Source organism: Misgurnus anguillicaudatus, chromosome 12 (assembly GCF_027580225.2).
Source record: "Misgurnus anguillicaudatus chromosome 12, ASM2758022v2, whole genome shotgun sequence".
NCBI classification, from domain to species: Eukaryota; Metazoa; Chordata; class Actinopteri; order Cypriniformes; family Cobitidae; genus Misgurnus; species Misgurnus anguillicaudatus.
This window is the reverse complement of record NC_073348.2, coordinates 21,404,124-21,429,548: the sequence shown is the minus strand read 5'-3', so window position 1 is coordinate 21,429,548 and position 25,425 is coordinate 21,404,124. Positions and strand designations below refer to the sequence as shown.

The 25,425-nt window shown below is 36.4% G+C and overlaps 1 protein-coding gene across 2 annotated transcripts in view; it reads right to left on the bottom strand.

Annotated features, from left to right (window-relative positions):
• The window catches only part of phf24 (PHD finger protein 24), a 45,867-nt gene extending 30,763 nt beyond the window's left edge, over positions 1-15,104 (bottom strand). Inside the window, exon 1 of one of the 2 annotated variants that reach the window (XM_055208782.2) lies at positions 14,717-15,104. The gene's annotated coding sequence lies outside the window, so the exon portion shown is untranslated. The remainder of the gene's footprint in view (positions 1-14,716) is intronic. The other variant, XM_055208783.2, reaches the window with a different exon arrangement.
• Between the last annotated feature and the right edge of the window lie 10,321 nt (positions 15,105-25,425).

Below are 25,425 nucleotides of genomic sequence, written 5' to 3'. Positions count from 1 at the left end.
AATCACAGCGCTTGTGGTCCGAATAGAACGGATGCATTGTTAAAATTTTGCTAAGATGCGCGTCAGGCTACGCAGACCAACGCATAGCCTGTGGCGGAGAACCTACACACACCTATAAATTACACTTTAGTCTTATCCCATCAAAGACTGGAAGTGGCATATAGATTATTGCTGTAATTACTTTTTGCTTAGCCATGTCACTCAGCGTGTGTTGCTGCAGGGCGGATGCCTCATCATCTGGCTGAGAGAGGTGTGGTTTAATGATTTGTCACTGAATTAATGCATATAATTTCTGCAAGGTCTCTATAGGCAACAAATACACTCACTTAAAGGATTATTAGGAACACTTGTTCAATTTCTCATTAATGCAATTATCTAATCAACCAATCACATGGCAGTTGCTTCAATGCATTTAGGGGTGTGGTCCTGGTCAAGACAATCTCCTGAACTCCAAACTGAATGTCACAATAGGAAAGAAAGGTGATTTAAGCAGTTTTGAGCGTGGCATGGTTGTTGGTGCCAGACGGGCCGGTCTGAGTATTTCACAATCTGCTCAGTTACTGGGATTTTACAAAGAATGGTGTGAAAAGGGAAAAACATCCAGTATGAAGCAGTCCTGTGGGCGAAAATGCCTTGTTAATGCTTGAGGTCAGAGAAGAATGGGCCAACTGATTCAAGCTTTTCAACTTTGACTGAAATAACAACCGAGGTATGCAGCAAAGCATTTGTGAAGCCACAACACGCAAAACCTTGAGGCGTATGGGCTACAACAGCAGAAGACCCCACCGGGTACCACTCATCTCCACTACAAATAGGAATAAGAGGCTACAATTTGCACAAGCTCACTAAATTGGACAGTTGAAGACTGAAAAAATGTTGCCTGGTCTGATGAGTCTCGATTTCTGTCGAGACATTCAGATGGTAGAGTCAGAATTTGGCGTAAACAGAATGAGAACATGGATCCATCATGCCTTGTTAGCACTGTGCAGGCTGGTGCTGGTGTAATGGTGTGGGGGATGTTTTCTTGGCAAACTTTAGGCCCCTTACTGGCAATTGGGCATCGTTTAAATGCCACGACCTACCTGAGCATTGTTTCTGACCATGTCCATCCCTTTATGACCACCATGTACCCATCCTCTGATGTCTACTTTCAGCAGGATAATGCACCATGTCACAAAGCTCAAATCATTTCAAATTGGTTTCTTGAACATGACAATAAGTTCACTGTACTAAAATGGCCCCCACAGTCACCAGATCTCAACCCAATAGAGCATCTTTGGGATGTGGTGGAACGGGAGCTTCGTGCCCTGGATGTGCATACCCGACTGCAAGATGCTATCTTATCAATATGAGCCAAGATTTCTAAAGAATGCTTTCAGCACCTTGTTGATTCAATGCCATGTAGAATTAAGGCAGTTCTGAAGGCGAAAGGGGGTCAAACACAGTATTAGTATGGTGTTCCTAATAATTCCTTAGGTGAGTGTATATGTGACCTAGTCTGTGAAAACCCAGCAATTGCTGTTGTCTACATAAAATCCTAAAATATATTCAGTGAAAAAATAACCTTGATTTCTTTAATATTGACTGAGTAAGGTTGACATAAATCAAACTTTTTAACTTAAAAATATTACAAACAACGTAAGTTGCTCTGGATAAAAGTATCTGCCAAATGCATAGAAAGTAGAAAAGTAAGCTGCATTGCCACTAAAGTGCACGTAAATCTGAAATCTGACTCGGACGGAAAGTGGAATATACCGGTGCGCCCAGGATCAAGTTTGTTCCTCAAAAGCATTTATTGAATCAGTCTGGGAAAGTGTAAACGTAATTTTGCTTCCCGGCAGACCTGCGCACCCTGACGCCTGAAAATTGTCTAGAGATCAGACAATCAGATTGAAATTGACGGTTATATGCAGCTATTTGGTATGCAATATGCATCAGACAGTCTAGGGCGAAAACAATAACCGTTACTTAGACATTCCCCGTGAACAGTCTATGAATACATATCAATGAATGAAGGTCCTCGGAGGCATTTGATAAGAGAGAGGTCATACCGGGTCACCTTTAAGAGAATAAAATAAAGATAAAAATAAGATCTCTGGCTTTTATTGATAAAGACTGAAAGCCTCATGATGATAACTCTACAAGCGCTCCAAGTGTGCACATAATCTGTAGTAATATGATAAAGGTGAATGTGAAACATTTCAAATGACTTTTGTAGGCGAAAATATAATTGTTTTTAATTTGTAAATCTAAAATTATATTTAAAAATATATATTTTTGAAATGCATAACTTTAATACTGTTTAAAAATCATCTCAGGGTGAAGCATCAAAAAGCTGCTTAATAAAATCACAAGAGGGTGATTTTGCAAATTCTAGCCAAGGGTCACATGTTGAAATGCTTAATTTATTATTTAAAAAAGTTTAATAAATAATTAAATAAATGCATTATTATTATTATTATTATTATTATTATTATTCATAATAATATTATTGTAAATGTGGAAAATATCAATAAAAAATAGGTGTGTTTTTATTTTTATATTTTGGTCAATATAGCTTGAATTAATGTCCTTCTGAAAACATTCATATAGTAGTATAGCATGTGCACTTTTACTCTATTTTCTTAAACATATAAAAATTACAAATGTGCTTTTTCAGTAACAGTTGTGCTACTATAAGATGTTTTTTGACATTTTGCAATTTCAAAGTAGAGACATTTTTCTATTCCCAATCAGTATTTGACACCTCAAGGAAAGCAAATAAATGATTTTCATTAAGAAACTCTGCATACACAGCATACAGTCCATTGATTTAAACTTAAAACTAAATCATTTGATCTTATAGCGATGAGTCTAAAGATTTTGGGATGCATCTTTGTGCTCACTGAAGGATGCACCTAGTCAGCACTTTCACCAAAATAAATAAGCTTTTCTCGAAAACTTTAAAGGAGTCACTGACAGCTCATGAGCTGCTCGACCTTCCTGACGAATTGCACTGTAAAAGAAATTTGCTGTAGTCTTTATCTTGACAGAAACAAACTACACTTTCAGAAATAAAGGTACAAATGTTGTCACTGGGACAGTAGGTACACCTTTGTACCCAAAGAGTGCATATTAGTACTTCAAAGGTACATACTCAGTTTAAAGTATTTGTAAACCACATTCACACAGACCTCTGGTCCCAGAAAATACCCGTAAAATTGCCAGACAAGCGTCTGTGTGAACAAAAACTCGTTCCGTTAATCTTCTGGGATCGTTGCCGGAAAGAGGACCTAGTAAGATACGCGGGTAACCCTCTGTGTGAACAAGAAGCCGCAAGAATGCCGTAATGGGCGTGTCGAAGTGAGGACGCGCGCGTCATCATCACAACAAAAGTTATGGTTCAGCTCCTTACAACGAGAGATAACATGCATATACACATTCACCACGAGAAATGTTGCAAACTAGATTGAAGCAGTTATCAGGAAATGATAAATGAGACGCATAAACAATGACGCAGGTGCCGTAGTAAGGACGCGCGTGTCATGGCAACATAAAGTTGGTTCAACTTGTTAAAATGAGGGATTTACAACATTCACGACGAGAAATGTCAGCAAATTGGACTGAAGCAGATATCAGGTAAGTTAGCTTATTACTTACTGCGTTGAAACGGAGATCATTCAGCAGCATAAAAGAATATCGCGTCACATGCTCAATTGAGCTATAATAAACGAAAATACCCGCGTGTCATCCCAACCAGATATATCGTTCAGCTCCTCAAAATGCGGGTTTTAAATGCATATAAACAATCACGATGAGAAATGTCTGAAAACTGTATTAAAGCAGAGATCAGGGAGCTTGTCAAATATCCACTCTGAAGCTGAGATCATTCACCAGAATAGAACTGTGCGTTCACGCGATCCTTTGTAGTCTTATCATAAACAAAAATGCACGCGAGTTGTTTCTGGAGAGAGAAATAATAAATAATATGCAAACTTCAGACGCTGCGTAGAAGAGAGGGCGGGACTTTCAACAGGTCACGTGTCTTTCCGGGACCGACCTCATGTCAGTGTGAATGAATAAAATATCAAATTCCAGGAAGCCTGTCCCGTGTATCTTATGGAATATCTGTGTGAAAAGGGCTTAATTGGTACATATTAGGACCTTTCTGCCCCAGTGACAGCTTTGTACCTTTATTTTTGTCAGTGACTTATATAACAACCTCATGCAAAGCCAGGGCCGGCCCTGGGCATAGGCGGAATAGGCAAATGCTAAGGGCATTAATTATTATTTTTTTAATATATGTATATAAACATTTAACTATAAATATTTAATTTTGCACAAGAAAACAGCAGTTATTAATTAATTATTAGTAGCATATAATCTCGGAAGATCGTGCTTGTTAAATAGCTCTGTGGCTATACTGCACTGAAGCGGCAGTTTAAAATATAAACCCAGAATTCAGCAAACGTCAAGAACAAGAAAACGGAAACAACAATCAGACAGAGACGCGGAATTTACATAATGTTACACAGACCATGTTTAAATTTCAATGTTTCTGCACAGAAATACCAACTTGTTCACTTTGTTTGGTATTAAGCTGCGCATTGGAGTGCTGGCCGCGGTGCTGAAGACGCGCTCGGACGGAGTACTGATGGCAGCACAGATATTTACGTGCAACCTATTGGAAACTATTATTCGTTATTATATAATTATTATTCGTTATTTTACTTTATTACTTCCACTTAAGAAGAGTGCTGCGCTTTTTATTTCAATATTTCTCTTTATATAAATACTATTTTGTACTTAAATCTATAATTTTTCATTATTTTACTAACCCAACTAACTCATCTGCGCTTTCCGATAGGTTGCACGTAAGGGGAAAAGTATAGCTTTCTTCCCCTTGAGAAGAGTTGTGCAATTTTAAACTTTTTTTAAAAAAATATCTCTTTACAAAAAAACTGTTTTCTTCTATTTAAAAGCTATAATTTCGTTATTTTACTAACCCAACTAATGACTCCTTCGCTTTCCAATAGATTGCAAGTAAATATGTGTGCATATGTGCCATCAGTACTCTGTCAGAGCGCGTCTTCAGCACCGCGAGGAGCAGACAGCACTCAAATGTGCAGCTTATTAATACCAGACAAAGTTCGTATTTCTGTCCAGAAACGTTTTAAAATTTAAACATGGTCCCTGTAACGTAATTTAAATCCGCGTCTCGGTCTGATTGTTGTTTCCGTTTTCTTGTTCTTGAATTCTGGGTTTATATTTTAAACTGCCGCTATAGTGCAGTATAGCCACAAAGCTATTTAACAATGAGCACAATCTCCCGAGACACTACAACATGCTATTAATAATTCATTAATAAGAGCTGTTTTATTGTACAAAATTAAATATTTTAAGTTAAATGTACAGTGTTAAAACATGTAAAAAAGACAAGATTTTAACAATGTCAAGATCAAATGCCTGAGTGACAGGGTATTGTGTGTATGTGTGCGTGTGTGTTTGTGAGTGTTTCCAAAATATTTTTTAAAATAAAGAAAAACAAGACAAAACTGTTCAGTTTGTTTCTGTGTAAGTTTATGAACAAAATGATTTGAACACAATTGTGATTCTGTGATTCTAAAGGGCACCAGATGAAATCTTGCCTAGGGCAGCAAATTGGCCAGTTAACCAGAAATCCTCATCAACCTTTATCTGGTTTTTCTTTCAGATTTTGGTTCCCAGAATGCTTTGCATGAGGCTGCTATTTTAGTTGAATTCTGTAAAGACAAAGACTTGTTAATGTTTAATGATCATAACTTAGCTGCCAGTAATACTGTAATTTCTACAGAAATGTTTTACAGTGTGGTGATGAAAGAGAAATTAAGTTGAGGACCATAAAACCAGGCATACTGCTGGGTGTCTCTCCATGACATGTGACATAGACTTAATGCAGCTGTTCACATAATTATCTTCAACAAATTTCTTTTTAATCTACATATTTGTTAAGTCCTAGCAGAGATGTTTCATTCTAATTCTCTTTCAAATAAACCAATTAAACTAAATTAGCTTTTTAACTAATGTGTCTGTTTAGTTAGACTTGGAGAGAGATCGACATATTGTGGTAAACAGAAAAACAGTAAAATATAGACAGCTCCAGAAACACATCAGCATTTCTTAGCTTCAAAAAGTAAAGACTGAGAAACCACAGTTAGGATAATTAGATATTTTTCACCATAAAAATAGATTAACATTTACTTTCAATATTGGGATGGCATGCCGTAACTGTGAGATATTTTATCTCAAAACTGAGGTTGAGACTTGGAGTTAATAGGCAATTTATTTAAAGACACCTGGGAAAGCATGGTATCTTATTATCATGCGGTATAAAGGATGTGTCTGCACAGATGTTTAGCAGAACAGTGTTGTGTTTTAGGAGATTTAGTTTATATACAGACGACTTTTTCACAAGTGTGCCCACTCATTCAGTCAAACGGTCGATGGAAAGCTAACTTGGCTTGCTGTCTTCGAAGGGGGCTTGAAAGCTCAAACCCCCACATAATGGAACTGCACGGAGAAAAGAATATGAGGATGAGAAGGGATGCTGGAAAAATTGTCGCTGGAAAGCATAGAGACTGCAATAATGATTGACAAGACTAAATGTTTAGGCTCCTCCCAAACCTATGTTTAGAACTTCATTTTAAATGTCTCTGTAACACGTATGACTGATCTGTAAGCAATAAAACTCTTTGACTTTGCAACTCGATATAATTTTAATGGTGTTTTAAAAAAAGATGCAACATTTACACAATTTTAAACTTATTTGCTGTAGTAAATAATCTTAAATTGTCAAAAACTGCAATTGTTTTGTAATGTTGTCTAAAAATTCACTTAATTTCCTATATAGCTCACTCTTTTATACCCATAATGCATTCTGATGTACAGTTATGACACTACCTTACCCATAATTTAATGTGGAAAGTGGAACATAAATTAACAGTGAACAATAAAGGGCCGTTCACAGTATAACATAACATAACAATAACTATAAAATATAGTTTTAAAAATCGTTCTATATTTAAGAGAAAAGCGGAGTTCACATCACAACTATAACGATAAAGATACAATGAACGATATCGTTGGAATCACTTTCTGGGCGATAAGCCATTGACAGCCAATTAAATCGAACTTCAAGTGCACGCGCATTTAAAATGACAGATGACAGTGGAGAAGCTTATGCTGCGGTCCATAACATAAAATTACCTCAGGTATCCAGTGAAGATGCAGTTGCTGTGAATTCACTACGTAATGCTTTTTTCTACTACACTGAATACGCCAAAAGGTAAGATATTCGATTACAGAAATGACTAGATTCGCTGTTTAGAGTTACGCAAATGTGGCATGTGTTGAGGACATCTGTGTTACCCGCTGTGTAAATAAAACAAGAACAGCATATTTATACATTTAAAGGCAGAGTAGGCAGTTTTAAGTCTAGAAAAAGTCTAAAACACTTTTTTACAAATTTGTTTAAACTGTCTTTATATACCAATACATAAGTTAAATGTAAGTACTTTGAAAAAGAGAGTATAAAAATTGAGGGTCTGTAGACCTCTCACGACTGTTTTAAACACAGCTAATTATTTCTTCTAAAGCCACGCCCCCAAAACACATGAACGCGCAAACTCCCTTTTAGCGATGAGAAACATTCACATGTTGAGAATTAGGAACACCATACCAGTTTTTTTCCAGACTTGCAGTTTGTGGCGGCAAATTCGCGACACGCATGTTCGTATGATTACCTTATTTTCCGGACTATAAGTCGCTCCGGAGTATAAGTCGCATCAGTCAAAAAATGCGTCATGAAGAGGAAAAAACATATACAAGTTGCACTGGACGATAAGTCGCATTTATTTAAAAAAATATTCTTTTTGGGGGCATTTTGTTTGTTAAGTCTTTGGGTGCGTCTCATTTCTCTGTCTTACCCCTTCCCCTTACCCCTACATCTCAGTTTTGCGCGTTCATGTGAGGCGAAGTGGCGTCTCAATTCTTCGTTTGATTGAGGGCTAGGGCCAAGGCGTAGGGATACACAGCCCTTGAAACGAAGTGTGATAAGGACCACACTTGAAAGAGAGGGGTAAACCTAAACGTAGGAATTTCTCAGGAGAGCCGGCATCAAGATGTTTTATGGCTGAACGTTGAACTGTCAAGGAGTCGCACAAATGAAAGTAACGTTATTTTCAGCAGTTTAATTATGATTATATTATGACATGTTTTATGATACTTTTAATAAAATGTTTAAGCGGTTTTAATTGTAATGTTTTTGTTTTGAATCGCTAGTTAAGACGCTAGCTAGCAGCTAAGTTATGCGCTATATGTTGAGCTAAGCAATCGATACCACACCTGAGACGACGGTATCTTCTTTGTTTGTGTCAACGCTTGTCTGTTTACGTAGTAGCCAGTTAGCGTCAAGGAAAGGTGACGCAAACGGTAACCGAGTGGTGTCTCATTTTTAGACGAATGATCTGTCTTACCTCTTCCCCTTCACTCGGTTTCGAGGGGCAAGGGGAAGACGAAGACAAAGGGGAAGGGGTAAGACAGAGAAATTTGATTGGCCCTTTCTCTGTTGTCTTTAAGTTAATATTTCAGTTAACAGTTTTTTCAGGAGTAGGCTACAGGAGCAACATATAGCGCCCTCTCGTGGCTGTAGACGGTAATATTTTTTTTTGGTTCCTGTTAGTCAGTATAAATTAATTTTGACATATAAGTCGCACCTGACTATAAGTCACAGGACCAACCAAACTATGAAAAAAAGGGTGACCGGAAAATACGGTAAATGCAACTAAAATGAGGTTCAGCGGAGCGCGTCGACTGATGCCAAGGATGTTTGTACAAAAACTGTCATGTGCGAGCGATACATTATTTTGACGGAATCTATTATTCTAATACAGAAGTTGAAAAAGACATTTAGGAATATACACAATAATCAAAATTCATGCCACATTTTCAAATTCAGTCTTGACAGATAAATTGTTTCTGCCTAAAATCTATTTTATGCTGTGTCTGGTTAAATCAAAGTGTTTACTGGATGATGTCAGTTTTCATACACCCACTACGATGCGCTTTACACCAGCTGGTTAAAAGTCATGAGAAAAATGGCAGCTCATGCATCTTTTGTTTGCAGATGCCACTTTTAAATTTCGTAAGTTTCAAAAGCATGCCAAATTCTCTCTACATTTTATTAGCTTCTTCCTCACGCAGCGAATTGTGTTGCTACATGGTGAATATTGCATGAGTGAGCAATATCAGTCTCTGTATGAGTGTGTCTGTATGTTACCCTTTGAAACACAATGCACCTGCAAGTTCAGGAGTCTTTGTTTTCCGTCTTGTATGTTTCACAAATTCAGTCGTTGCCGACCGGAATTCCAACACAGTGCCTTTCATCCTCTGTGCCTGCAGATAACTGTTGTGTGAATAGGAGGATGGCTACAAAGCTTTCTCTTTCCATGGGAATGCTTTCCATTGATGCGAATATTCCCAGAGCAGCAAAGGGCTGGAACTAATCACGCTAATGAGTTCACTCCAACCACCTTCAGTCAGTGAGCAGAATCACAAACTCCTACCCGAGACCAAGCGGACAAAATGTAAAAATAAAACAGCCAATGAGTAATAAAGTGATTAAGCTCATAATCACATCTCTTTTAGGTTTATCACTAGCACTGGTCTCGCTTTGTTTGTCCTGTACATACAAAACAATTCATTGCTCTCATTTTAACTTTGCACAGGTATCATTTTTTCCTAAAATTGCTTAGGGGACACAAGTGAGTGTTGACATAATGAAATAATGCTGATAGTATAGTTCAGGTCATTTGGTATAAAAAATAGAAATGTTTCTGTGTCTGAGAAAAGTTATGGTTTTGTGTCCTGTCTGACCTTGGACACTCTGTGACCCAAAAAATAAAGCATGCTGGCTAAACTGTGAGTAGAGAGAGTTTAAATTCCACTCGCACGCTGGCTTGTGGGCACAGAGGCGTCGCAATGTAGAGGAATTTGAATGTAAATGCCTCTGGAGAGGAGCCCCCACGTTGGCATTCAGTTCCTGTCAGGCACAGAGTTTGTGCCAGGCAATCTTCAGAGAGAAGCTGACAATAAGCACTGTGAGAAAGACAGGGAACAGGGAATATCTGCAGCGTTTCAAAGCTGATACTCATGGTGCATTGTGGGTAAGAGGGCGGACGGGAATAAACTGAGAACGGAAAGGTGAAGGATGCATTATTTCACTAAAGAAAAAGTTAATCCAGAAATTAAAATTCAAGTTATTTTGAATCTGTATGACTTTCTTTCTTCAAGCGAACACAAAAGAAGAAAATTTGAATGTGGCTGCCCTGGCTGCTTGTTTATATCCAGTTACACAATTTAATAGATAAATATAAAACTGCAATAAATGTGGAAAGTGCAAGATTTTTAAAGCCATGTGAGAGATTGTGAGTGTAAACAATTAATTGACATTTTTAATTTCAGTTTTCCCCAGAGCTATCGTACTGTAAGAATTATAGTAGTAAGTCAAACATACTATATTTGAGATACTTTTATAGAGCTTTTTAAAACTTTTTAGATATTTAAGCCTTCAAGCAATATTCACTGTAATATAAAAGAGCGCTGAGTACATGATATGAGTACATGACATGATATGAATTACATTTTTGTAATTTTCTGATGCTTTTTCTTATATCAAATATTTAAATTCTGGCTTTAATACATATAAAAACCAACATTAAATAAAAAATAATGCATTTAAAATTATTATCGGGTCACCACTGTCAATTATACTGTACCATTACCAATGCTGGATATTTTAGGACAATTATTGTTTCGAGCTTTGCAGAAGCGCTCTCTTCATGTATAGTTTTTTGACTAAAAGGGATACTCCAGCCAAATATCAAAATTACTGCATGATTAACTAAAATAGCAATATTCGTTTATAAAATTTTACCACAACTTCTCGTCTTGCACTAGTCGTGTAACGCACCAGCGCAACCTCATCTAAAACTTTATCACGTCAAAAGGTCACGGATGACGTATGCGAAACTACCGTCCCAGTGTTTACAAGTGTGGAGAAAGAAGACCGTTCTGAGGTTGTTCAGTATGTGAAATGATACTAATTAATGTCTTTGTGTCAGTTTATTGTTTAAAATGGTGCGCAAATGTACGTTTCATATATGTAACATGTGACCTTTTGACATTCTTAGGCAATTACATGAAATCGCGTTGGCGAGTAACATGACTGGTGTAAGATGAGTAGTTGTGCTTTAAAAGTGCATATGTTTTTATTTTTCTTAGACCCTTATCAGTCCCTCCAGAAAAACGCGATTGTGCGATCACGCGATATATTGCATAATCAGCCAAAGTCCGCATATTTATGCGGGGCTGAAATTTTTTCCAAATACGACGCACTTTCGCCGCATTAATTACATATTTCCGCGCACAAAATATGCGGGGGTTGCATGATTTTACTTCGTATTTGAAAGTTACTTCGTATTTATTTATTATGTCTTTATATTTAGAGTAATGAGTGCACTTTTCCTTCCAGCCATACAACTAACTGGCTTAGCGATATTTCCAGCAATCACAGGATGGCGTTGCTACACAAATTTGACGCTGTGAGAATGAAAGGGACATGTTCTTATATTGACCAAATTAAATGTGTTAATGTACCTTTCGCGCTCTATGGCAGGCAGGATGGACAGATAAATACTTGACATGTTTAATCTGAGTGATTTCATAAGTTATTTACGCCTGCCGGCTGTGCAAAACCGTTGCCCTGTTCCGCTACTTTGAATGGAAGCCAATGGAGGCGCTGCTTTTTTAACCCCCGAAAAGGGGCGGTGACGAAATTTACAGTCAAGTTCCCGGATGTGCCGGTAGTCCGTATCATAGAAGAACCGTTTTTAGTGCCATATAGCACCGGTGAAGCACCAGTGAAGCACCTGTGTAGAACCATATAGGAGCCATATAGAACCACTATAGCACCAAATATGGTTCTACATAGCACTATATGGTTCTACACAGGTGCTTCACTGGTGCTTCACCGGTGCTGTGTGGCACTGGAGATGGTTCTTCTGTGATTGCGAGCGGAGAACCACTTTTGGTGCTATATAGCACCATTTGTTTTTAGAGTGTGGTGTAAGATGAGTAGTTGTGCTTTAAAAGTGCATATTTTTTATTTTTCTTGCCAAAAATTACAATCGTTTCGCTATATTAGACCCTTATGCCTCGTTTGGGATCGTTTAGAGCCCTTTGAAGCTGCACTGAAACTGCAATTTTAAACTTCATTGAAACTGTAAACTGTTGGGGTCCAATAAAGTCTATTAAAATGTGAAATAAAATCCTGGAATGTTTTCCTCAAAAAACTTAAACGATTAAACAAAGAAAGAGATAAACATTTTGGGTGACATGGGGGTGGGTAAATTATCTGTATTTTTATAAGCATTTTCCAAATAAGCAGTGTTGTGCTAATATATAGGTATGCAGTTTTTTTTCTTGTTTAGTTTATAGTAAGATTGTTCAGGGCTCTGTTCGTTGCTTGCTATAGCTTTTTTTTGTTATATTACTAAGATGTTTGTTTATAACGCATTAATACTTAAGGAACGTACCAAAGCTATATGTATTTTCTAGCTGGGAGAATTATATGCATTCATGTGATCACCCCCTCGGAATTTCAGACACCCCCAGCGCTCGGCTGGCGCTGGCACTTAAAAGCTTTATAATGGTAGAAAAAAACAGGGATCAGGGAACAACTGACTTTAAACCTTAAAAAGTCTCTTAGGGGTTAATAAAGCTCTTTTGTGTGTAATATCCATATTTTAAATATTTAAAAACTATAATAACCAACTTCCGGTAACAACGCCATCATGGACTGGATTTAACGTACACTCTAAAAAAAAAAAACGGTGCTATATATAGCACCAAACTGTTGCTTTGGATCGTAACCATAGAAGAACCATTTTTAGTGCCATATAGCACCGGTGAAGCACCTGTGTAGCACCTGTGTAGAACCATATAGGGGCCATATAGCACCACTATAGCACCACATATGGTTCTACAAAGCACTATATGGTTCTACACAGGTGCTTCGCTGGTGCTTTACTGGTGCTATAAGGCACTAAAAATGGTTCTTCTATGATTACGAGTAAAGAACCACTTTTGATGCTATATAGCACCGTTTGTATTTAGAGTGTAGTGAGCGTTGGTTGTGCGGTGGTTTGCGTTAGTACAAGATGCCCTTGTTACCAAAAGCTAGTTATTATAGTTTATGAAGTTTTAAACATGTTTTTTGTACCTGCAGAAGACCTTTATTAACCCCTTTGAGCCATGTGGATTATTTCTTGTTAAGGATGGATGCACTTTTTTGGAGTATAATGTTGTTTCCTGTTTTCTACCATTATAAGATTGGAAGAGCATAAACATTTACTAAAATAATGTGTTCTTCTGAAAGATGATGGACATATGTATCTCGAATGGCTTGAGGGTGAATAAATCATGAGGTAATTTTGATATGGCTGAATACCTACAAAATATTACCTATACACATTGAACAACACAGTGAGCCAATATCTTATTAAGGTGCCTGAAAGCCATTACTATAATACAATACACTGTCAGAAAAAGGTCAAAATATGGTACTCTTTCAAAAAGTACAGCTTGTACAGCTTGGGGGTGCATATTAGTACCTCAATATTGATACCAAATGTATAAATATCTATGCAATATAATAGCACCCAGTGACAGCTGAGATACATATTTTAACAAATACATAAAAAAGCAATTTAAATACTCTACTATCAGATTTCAATTATCTATCTGTTGTATTTCCCCCGAGCCTGGTTAATGTGTTTCCCTGGTGAGCGCTAAAGATTGTTGAAAAAGTGATATATCAGAATAATGCATGTAATAACATCTAAAATATGTGTGAAAACAAGTAAGCACTATCATAACAACACCCCTTTCTGTTTACTTTAAATAGTAACACCCAGTGGTCGATGTTATCGTCACGCTTTGTTTCTTATTACTGTTGATATGTAAAATAAATAATTATCTGTACATTAGCCATCGTGTATCACTTCTGTGTGAATCAAATGGCAACTCAAGCCACCCTACTGACCACATACAGTAACACACTGCTCAGTCCTCGCGCCGTGACGTCATATGTGATGCACTACGTAGGGCTCTCATGAAGAGACACCGCAACTGATCTAGCAAACTTGCATCTGCAGTGCTGCCTTAAGAGCGCACATACAACTTCATTTGACGCAACTATGTGAATACAATAAGTTAGTGTCTAAAAAGGCAAAGGTGACATGGGTTGCACTGCGCGTTCATTATTGTACACCAGACGTGTCTCGTTGCAAAGTTATTTCAAGCATTTAAGCTGCCCGTTTAATGCTATTTATCTTAGATTTCAATGATGTAGCCTATGAACTCTCTCGCGCTCTCGTTGTAAGCCGTCTTTCAGCATTGACCTACATCGCAGGGGTGGAATATAGGCAACACGGGGTATTTTTCTACACACACAAACACACACAATTTATGCATGAATTACTCTTTTCATATTTATAGTACGTCCCTTACCAGCTATGCTTGCACAATATATGCATAGCCTAATAAAATTCAATGTTAATTAACATCATCCAACTGGCGTATTATCCTGTAACTAGCCTGTTCTATTGAGTGATGCAGTTGAGAGAAAACTAAGACAGACCTGGGATGAAATCGGGATTTGCTCCGGGACTTCAGACTCGATTTCTTCTGTTCCTCTTACGCACTGCAAACAGTCATTTCAAGGCTTCGCTTTCGTCAATGAAGGGTGTGCGTCTCTGACCGTAAGGGTTCAGCCTGGTGTTGTGTGAAATCTCCTCAAGCAAATATTCCGCAGTTCAAGAAAAACAACGTGGTTTAATGAAGCGCGAGTACAAAGGCGCGGAACCCTGGACAGCTCCAGTGCTGAATCCCTCACGCTGTCTAATGTATGACAACTAGTATCAGTTTACTCAAGGGTAAATGAAGAGAACCGTGGTAAAAGTTGTCTACTGCTTCATATGACTACTAGATTTGCAATGGTCCAGTCTTTTTTGAGCCTCTTCAGCGGAACTTGTTTTCAACCTGAAAATAAAGACGTTTCATTGGTCTGTTAAAAATGACGTTCGCACTCGAGATCCTCTGAGCCAATACATACAGTGTGGATGTGTACAGTTATATTACTGCAGGTTTGTAAATATTGACGATACATTTTTTCGCGATTTGGGGGTTTATTTATGCTTGCTGAGATGTTGATGCTATATATCGAGACAGTTGGGTTCCTGATGGGTGATATATAGAATACATTATGAGATATCTTATATAGATGTGTAGTTTATGGTTAATTAAACACTTTTTAAATGTCATTCAATACTTAATACAGCTTATACGTTCTTAATTTGTGAACCTTCAGCAAATTAAAACAAGCATTTAGAAAAAAATCCAGATAAGACTAGCATAAGTTGGTAGCTGGTTTTAGCTGATGTAAGATGGAAGTAGCTGGTTTAAGGTGGTCCTTCCAGCCTGGCAAAGCTCACCAGCTTCACTCTAAAAATGTCGGGGTATATTTGACCCATAATGGGTAAATATTAGACAGTACACACTGCTGGGTTAAAATTGACCAAATGCTGGGTTGTTTTAACCCAACTGCTGGGTTATTATACCCCATGGTTGCATAAAAACAACCCAACATTGGGTCATTCTTAACCAAGCATGGGGACATTTTAACACAGAATGTGTTCTGTCTAATATTTACCCATTATGGGTCAAAATAACTTAATTTTTAGCAATTTTTAGAATGCAGTCCAGCTAGACCAGCTTAAAAAGTGACCAAAACAAAGCTAGACCAGCTTGCTACACCAGCTAGAACCAACTTATGCTGGTCTGAGCTGGATTTTTCAGTAGGGATTGAAACAATGTAAAAAGGTAACATGCACAGATATTGAAACAATATAGCTAATATTGTAAATAATGACTTTTATTGAATTGTAATGTTGACAATTCACTTGAAAAAAATTTAAACTAACATTCAAACTCACTTTTTGAGAAAACAAATGTTTGTGACAACTAACATCGGCCAACGCTATATCTCATGAGAATTCGTACATATTTTACGAGCAGTTTGCTCATTCGTAGTAATTCATACGACCACATTCGTAAGTTTTTGTATGATTTGCCTTGACCTCTTTGACATTGGGGTTAGGTGCGGCGTTAGGGGTTTGTTGTCGTTGTTTTCATGAGAATCGTACGTTTTTTGCGCGATTAACTTCGTATGAATTCATACGAATTGGCCAACTTGTAAAATATGTACGAATGCTCATGAGATCAGGCTGAATCGGTCTTCCTTTTGCCAAAGATGACAATATAGGGACAGTCAAACAGGCATCCTCAGGTTAAAATTTACTTACAGTTTATTCAATTTTAGAAAAATACACTCTGTATTATTTTTAACCCAGCGTTAGGTCATAAAGGGTCGAGCCCAGCCATTAAAATGTTTATAATTGACCCAAAAATAGGTTAAAACAACCCAGCATTTTGGATTGAAACAACCCAGCGTATAGGTTACATTACAAACCAACGAGATGGGTTTGTCCCGTCCTGACCCAAATGCTGGGTTGAAAATAACCCAGCTTTTTTAAAGTATAGTCATGATAAATGTGCAGTTTACACATCAAAGCATATGTAATCCACATAGCCATATTTAATATGCAAAAACGGCAGACGTTTATCTAATAATAATCATGTACTGTAAATCCTTGCGGATTTACCAAATGTTGCTTGAATATTTAAAGATGTGAAGACCTCAATTTGTAAGTATAAATAATAACTGCGACCAACGAAAGATATATGGTGCTTTTTTCTGAATCAATATCCTGAATACAGTTTTATCAATATGAGTCTCTTTCAATCCTGCGTTGGCTGTTACGTTCAACACTTCCCAGTATGTGGTCCCAGCGCATGCTGGGTCAAATGGAGATGCATACATAATTAATGGTGAGGTAAATGCACATTGAACAATGGTTCCTTCAGGGACCACTATACCTTACTGTCAAAGGAAATGAAAGAGAAGATTGAGCTCTCATATATTAGACCCTGTGCCAAGCCAAACTTTCACTCAGCTATATATATTTGTGGTCTTCAACATGGAAAACAACAGGAAAAAGATGATTTCTTCAAATGAATGCCACTTTATCGATGTCAAAGGTGAATGGGGTGGTCAAAAACCACCAAGTATATGATATAAAACAGAAAAAAATACTAAATAATAATTGACAACACACTGTAAAAAATGCAGTGTTAGAAGTTAAAACAACTTTGTATTTGTTAAAAGCATAATGTTGATGAACATAAAGGGTAATTTTAAAAAATGAAAAAAAATTAACACTGTTGTTAAGTATAGTTTTTTGTTTGAAGTCACCATTAGTTTTGCTTTTAACATTGAATGTGCTACTGTAGCTATGTTTGTGGTCCACGGACTCAAACCACATTTCGGTACGAAATGGTGGGTTTTTCTTTTAGCCCACTCAGCAACTGCAAAATAAATCAGTAAATGCTAAAAAAACAAAAACAAAGAGCACCCACATCATTTATTTATGACGCAGTGCATGCTGGGAACCTAAGTGCTAGCGTGTGGACATTATGTTATCACATATAACCTGTGCAGATGTTGTACAATACAAAACATTACTGGAATGCCAACACAGTTAATAATAATTGTGAACAGAATGCTGTGAAATTACAGTAATTTCCATGTCCTTATGACCTGTTTACAGTATAGTACAGTTTGTTTATTTAATAGTAAAATTATTACTGTAAGTTATTAAAATACAGTAATTGCTGTAAATGTATAGCATTAAGTATCCACTAATATACTGTAAATTCACAGAATTTTACAGTAACACATTTTTATATACAATATAATTATTGAAAAGTGTGTTAGGATGAATATATTAAAACATCAAAGTATTGAATTCTGTTACTGTCATTTTTCTTTCAAAACATCTACAGTAACATTCACATTAACTTGCAGTTTGCCTGGTAGAATTGCAAAACGTCAACATGTTGTCTTGGCAAATGTTTTGCTTCAAAGCATGACATACAGTAGACATCACTATCGATATCTTGTTATGCTTGTTGACAAACCCCTACATCACATTCAACCTCAGATTGGACAAAACGACAGACTAAATGGTTCAAGGGCAGCCAAACTTTCAATTTCTCAACAAGCGCTCCGGCTCTCTTTAATATAGACGAATGTTCCTGACAGGAATACAGTCGCTGTGGAGCCAGGCTCAGTGCTTTCACAACGAAACGCATGGTATGCAACAGTTGCACCAGCTCCATCACCATTAGCAGCCCATCCACAGTGCGATCACTCGGCCATTAGCGCTCATTTGACGGGACTCTGGGGAGGAGCTGGGCATCGAGCTTTCTGCTAACAGTACGATGAATGAGGATGCAACACTATAACTGATACTAATAATGGAGGCTTGGCTTTGGTTGTTGACTGTATGTGCAATATGAATACCTATGAAATGCATATGGACCTGTGGTGTGGTGCTATGGTTTGTGGCTGTGCTCGTTTATTTATTTTTCATGCATTTGTCAGAAGCATTTATGCAAGGTGACTTACGGTAAATGTTATATATTTTTTTACACTTTTTATCAAACCCATGACATTTGCACTGCTGACACAATGCTCTAACAATACAGTTACAGGAGTGTTTTTGTGTGTGTTTATGTTCTTGATGTTGGTTATAGACAAATAAAATGTCTTTAAGTTTGCATTCATTGGGGTTCAAAAGTCAGACGGACAATCTGAGATTTAAAATTTAGTAAATGTAAGAATTTTGGTATATTGTATATATTATGGTATATAGTGCAGATTTGTATTTTGCACAATGACTGCTAAGCTGTAAGCAATTAGAATATAAAGAATAGAAAATATTACACTGCAGTACGATACAAATTTACATTGAAATGTTATGTGTACAAAGTAAAAACCCCTTCAAATCCTTTTAGGATTCATTTTAGATCAAGCAATGCCACTGTGAGGAATCAATAACTATTGGCATTCTGTCTTCACTGTATAGCTATACATGCAATAGGTATAATGAATAGGTATAATGTTTCAAACACTACGCAATATTGATTTTCAGGCAAAATGTGATATTGGGCATTTATCATTCTGTAGTATATTTGTGCACAATAATAAACTACAGTTATTACTTTCAGAGCTTCAGGCCACACCACTGTTTCAGGAAGATCCCTGCAATCCTACATTGGTCAAAATATGTACCCCAGCTGTCACTTCAAAAAGGTCCTTATATGTAGCTAGGTACAGATGGGTGATTCTCACGAAAACTTGATTTAAAAATGTCAAGCATGAAAATGTAAAAATTGCTTAAATTTACTTTTTTCCCCACCAGACATTGAAAAACAAAGTCTGGAGGAAATGGGAACATTAATTTAAAAACTTTTACTTATCATTTAACACTTTTTGTAACATATTTTAAAAAATTAGTCCTAAAAAATCTCATTACCGCAACAGTCAGAAAACATCAACACTGACATATTTTCAAAATGACATGACAAACCTGAAGGAACATAATTTGGAGATTAGGCACATGCATTTAAAATCAAATTATTATGCTTCTATTAATTTAATTAACATTTAAGAATCATCCGTTGCGGTAATGATAATCAAAATGTCATGTAAGCATTCGGAAAAGACAATATTTCAAATTAAATGTAAAAAAAATGATCTTACCTGGTAGCCATCTTGAAGTAACTGGTCCATGTGCTTGGTCACTCAAAATCAAACTTTATTAAAACTCTGTATGTGTGCTTAAACTGTTCTCAAAAAGTGTTGCGGAGGATGAGAACATCAGGCATGGACACATCATTTTCCTAATTTTTCTTCATTATTATTATACATGAATATTCAGTAAATATTTTTTCTGTCATCTAAAGTAGTCTAGCAAAACATCCATTAATTTTTTTTCTTAATATTTTGTGTTAATTTGATTAAATTACAACATAACGCATGTTCAAACACAGCCGGACACATTGCGGTAATGAGAATTTCAGCAGAAAATGAGATAAAATTTACAATTATAAATTCTTATGTTGAAATCACATTGTGCAAGGTAGAACACAGTATTGTGTTAATTCTGATGCTTTTTAATGTTACTATATTACACATTTTACAGCTAAAATCATTAGTGCCGTGGTGTTTCAATGGTTTCGTGAGAATCACCCAGATATGTGCCTTTGAGATACTAAAACGTAGTAATATGAACTTAATAGGTCAGGTGCTGTACTTTTGCATGCTGCAAAACATGCCAAAACCCATTTCATATCATCTAGCATAGCCTATAAAAGAGTTAAAGGTCTATTTTAGTCCACTGCTCCATGTATTTTTGACACCATTGATGTTATCTGTGACTATTAAAAAAGCTCTGACGGATAAAAAACACAGAAAGCTGAGATAAAACACAGTCTTTTGCACAGTCTACTGCATCTGAAATAAGTCAAAGATATAATTTATGTAAAAAAATAGCCAGCAGTGTTTGATGATTAACTTTGTTGTCATTTGCTGGTGTTATTTGGATTCTCCGTTTTCCATTTTTAGGCATCAGATGAAATAGTCTGCTTTACATTGATTGATCTCCAGTATTAGACTGCTGCAGGGGTATAAGTCTAGCACCATGAAGAAATCAGAGCAAAAGCCATGACGAAAAAATTAAAGAATTCTGATCTGGCACCCAGTGAGACCAGTGCTGTGAAAATCTCATGATTCTGATGCCAAGTTTGTTGCCTAGCAACTCCGTCTCTCCCTCTCTTTAGTCTCTTATAGTTCTGTCCCATTTGTGAAAGGAAAAGTTTGATCTAACAGTAAATGTAACTTTTCTTTAACTAAAACGTGTCTATTCAATTGCCTTAATTCTTTCTAATGTCAAATAACATTTGGTGTGTTAGATGTACCTATCTGGTTTCTATTTACTTCATCTTTGATGTATTATTATTCTTTTTTTAGGGCCTTTTATGCCTTTATTTGGATAGTGTTGTAGTAGAGAGTTGACTGGAAAGTGTTGGGTGGAGATAGGGGAGGACCACAGAGACGGGAATCGAACTCGGGTTGCTGTGAGCGCACTGGCACTATGTCGGTGCACTAACCACAGGACTATATTTAGTTTATTATATATATATATATATATATATATATATATATATATATATATATATATATATATATATATATATATATATATATATATATATATATATATATATTTAAGCAATGTCGCTCGAGTAGGAGTGTGATATGGCTCTATGTAGGCCGAGTGCCGGAGGCAATCACAGCCGTGATGATATAGAGCTATATCACACGACTCCGAGAGCGATATTGCTTTTATACAACAGTTCGACGGCACACGTTTGAAAAACGAAAACTAGAAAACAACAACGGAGTTATTTTAAAAGCCTCTTTGTTTGAGAACTACTTCTTCCACCACGGATTTGAGGGCGGCCAGAATGACAGGTAAAACTTTCGGCTGCTTTGAAGCTCATAACAACTCAATGGACGGAAAAGCCGTTACTTTATATTACCGTTTCTTGGTCACAAAGTGTAGTTTTAAGATTAGTTCAGTCGAGAATGTATATGTATTATATTTAAATCTGCAGTCGATTAGTAAAGATAGCGCCTGTTTGAACGTTTGCTTAGTGAGATTCGGTACGAATGAGAACCAAAGCATGAGCGGACATCAGTGTTCACTCGCCCCGCTGACCACCGCCCTCTCTGGGCTACATCTCTGACAGATATACCTTGGCTCTCATGTTGGCCTTGTTTGTTTATGATCGTCAAAATGAGATCAAATCAGCAGTATTTGGTGTCATGATCAAACTATTACTTGTTTTTTAATTCATATTTAGTGTCTTTTGTGTTGTTATTGTTTTGGCGCGAGGTAAAAGTTAATAAAACTACTTGTATAACGTTACTATTGCTTTCTCATTTATTCTTAACGTGATACGAGCACTCGATTATTATTATTATTAAACTTTGTTCTTGTCAGTACTATATAAAACGGTTTTTTATAAGTGTCAGAGAAATGTTTTTGCATGCTGCTTATAAATATACCAGTGGCGATCTCTCATAACATGTTTTAAGAGTCACGTCACGATAAACTAAATGATCAAGGTCCACATTTAAAAGCTGCGGTGCTTACCTGCAGTTCCACGGTGTTTTCGCGTTCGGATAAGAAAGATAGCTCCAGAAAAAAAACGAGTGTTTATATTCCTCTTTCCAAGTGTTAATCGTCCACACGATGTGACAAGACATTTCTCCCATTAACTGTAACGTAAGATCCAAGAGCGCTGATCTTTGACGGAATAATAACTTCCGATTGGGGATTCACAGACTGATTTATGAGCTAGTAAACTAATGAGACAAACGGAGAGTGATTCAAAACAGGGCGTCTGTGTTTTTCCATTCAGAGATGAGCCTGCTTAGGACCTCCATTCACTAGGTGGCGGAATGATACGAAAGGTGAAGCGGTTACAGTGCCGATATCAGCACAATATCGCATAGGTCTTAGCCAATCAGATTCGAGAACCAGAAAGAACTGTTGTATAAATATATATATATATATCACATATGTACTTCTAGGACCAGTAAGAGGTTAATTAAAAAAATCTTGATAGTAAGGTTCCATTTATTAACATTAGTTAAATTAGTTCAAATGAACTAACAATAAACAATAGAGCATAATCTTAAAGAAAAGTGCATAGCGCCATTAGATCAAATACTAATCCATATAAAGATTTTTGTAAGGAAACATTTTTATTTCAGGCTTTATAAATTGCGGTCGTGTTCATGAGAGAGTTGAGGTCAGACTGAAGGCTGACCTCTGACCCAATGTTACAATGTCGCTTCACCTCAAAAGACATTTAATAACTGTATGGATTAGTTTTTGATTGATAGCTGCACTTTTTGGAGTTGGGACACTATCCAATGCCATTAAAGCTGAAAAGAGCCAGGATATTATTTAATTATAACTATAATGGTGTTTGGCTTAAAGAATAAAGATATATCACCTAGCTTGAAGGTGAGTAAAATATGGACTAATTTTCATTTTGGGGTGAACTTTATTAAAACATTTATTTATACATTTTTTTAATCAAACATTAGCTAAAAACACAATGGCGTAATTAAAAGTGATCAGCTATACTGGTAGTAGCTAGCATTAACAAAGACAAAAAAAATGTGTTGGTCAGTGTTCATAATAATGCATTAAAGGGCACCTATTGTCCGATTCACAATTTTTCATTTCCTTTGGTGTAAGTGTGTATTAGTACATGTTAATGATATGCAAAAGGAACATACAAAAAAAGGAAACGATGACGCGAGTTATCGTCTCCAACGTAAATCTTTTTTCTTTGACTACAACAAACACACGGATTGAAGGTAACAGTTTACTTCCTGGGATTGGTGATGTAGTGAAGATTGACATTATCATAATTTCTCCCGCTTTGACTCACAGCCTGTAAGTTAACTCCTGTTAGCATTGCATTGTGAGCAAATCTTTTAAACATGATAAGGAGCGTCACATTTCCGGCTGAAGTCAAAGTTATTCAGGCCAATCACAATGTACAGATTAGCTGGCCAATCAGGGACTCAATCTTTTCAACTCGATGAGTTTTTTACAAAATTAGTTCATTTCAGGAAGAGAGTGAACTCTGAAGCTACAAAAATGTACGGTATGTGGAAAATAATGTGTTTTTGAACCATAAACCACACAAACACATTGAACCAAATACACAAAATAATGTTGTTTTAAGAAATGAAGTAGGTTAACTTTAACTAGGCTAATTTGTTATGTATGTGTGGTAGAGGATGAAGGTGAGATGACGGATGACAATATAAACATTAACATTAATGATAGAAGATGGCAAACATATAGACGTTTCATCGGATGCACGTACGATGACGCGATTATGCATCTGGTCGGAACTTTACTTCCGGTTTCAGTTTTTTTAATGGTCTGACTAGTTGCTAAATTGAACTTTTGAACAAATACCTCGTTGAAAATAACAAATGTTTTGGTTTCCTATAATCTACATGTTGTAATTTATTCTTAGCGGAGTTTACCGGAAGTTACGCTATGACCACGAAGGCCTTTGTTTATGTTGTTACTGCTAAAGAAGAACGGACATACAAGACGAGACACAGGTGAGGGACTGTGAAGGATCATGGGAAATAGAGTCAAGAGGGAGATGACTGGGAAAACAAAGGTAAACAGGCAGGGAGACAGTCAATATAAGGTGATTTATTAATCAATACAAGGTGCATTTAGCAATATAAGTGTTACAGTAACACTTATGTTGATAAATGCACCTTATATTGAAAGGGGTTATTGTTTTTCTAGTGGTGCACAACAAGACTTAAATAATAATAAAGATATTGTTAATAATAACAATATTATTAATAATGATAATATTCATTATAATCTTTTTAACGATAACAACAAATATTTTTATATATAGTAAAATATCCTGCATTATATTTACAAATGATTAAACCAAAAGCGTGAATTGATCAAATAAATTAAATTGTTTACCCAGAAGCTGTTGCAAAAAGATCCATCTAGCTATGTTTCTATGATCAAATAAATACATACATCCATATATACATAAACATACATAGCCACATGGTTCTTCATATACTGTACATAAAGTAAAGTGCCGTTTCCCAGCATCCTTGGAGTCAGGAAATGCTTCTCTGCTTGGCCAAATCAAATGGCACTGTAATAGCATTATGGCAGCAATGCTGAAATTTGATAGAGACAACAGCAATATAACCTCCTTTTCCTCTTCATCTCCCGATTTCTGCCAAAGCGGTTCAGTGTTTCAACAACTCTCGCTTTGACGGGGCGAGACTGAATTAACAAAGCTAAACGAATTTTCTATTAAGAGGTTATAGTCCAATGTCCAACGGAGAAACATTAAGTCAGTAAATAGATGATTCGATGATGGTTTTGTCATTGTTATTACTTCCCCGTGTTTGTCTTTATTAATTTGCACTAAGGAGATTTTAGCGTGTGACCATCTGTTTTCATAACCAGAGATAAATATGCGACACTAACCATTTATTAATGAGATTTAGATTTTTTTTGTATGATAAGGACATTTATAATACATCACGCACTCCTTCATGAGACAAAATATATAAATCATTCAATGTTTGTGCAGCTGATTAGATTTTGAGAGGTTATTTCATTTTAACCTCAGAATGACCTTGTCGTTTCTTGCCACTAACATGTTTTATAACTGTAATATTACAGCAACGCATCTTACTACCAAGTTTCTCAGTGCAACTGTTAATTCAACGACTGT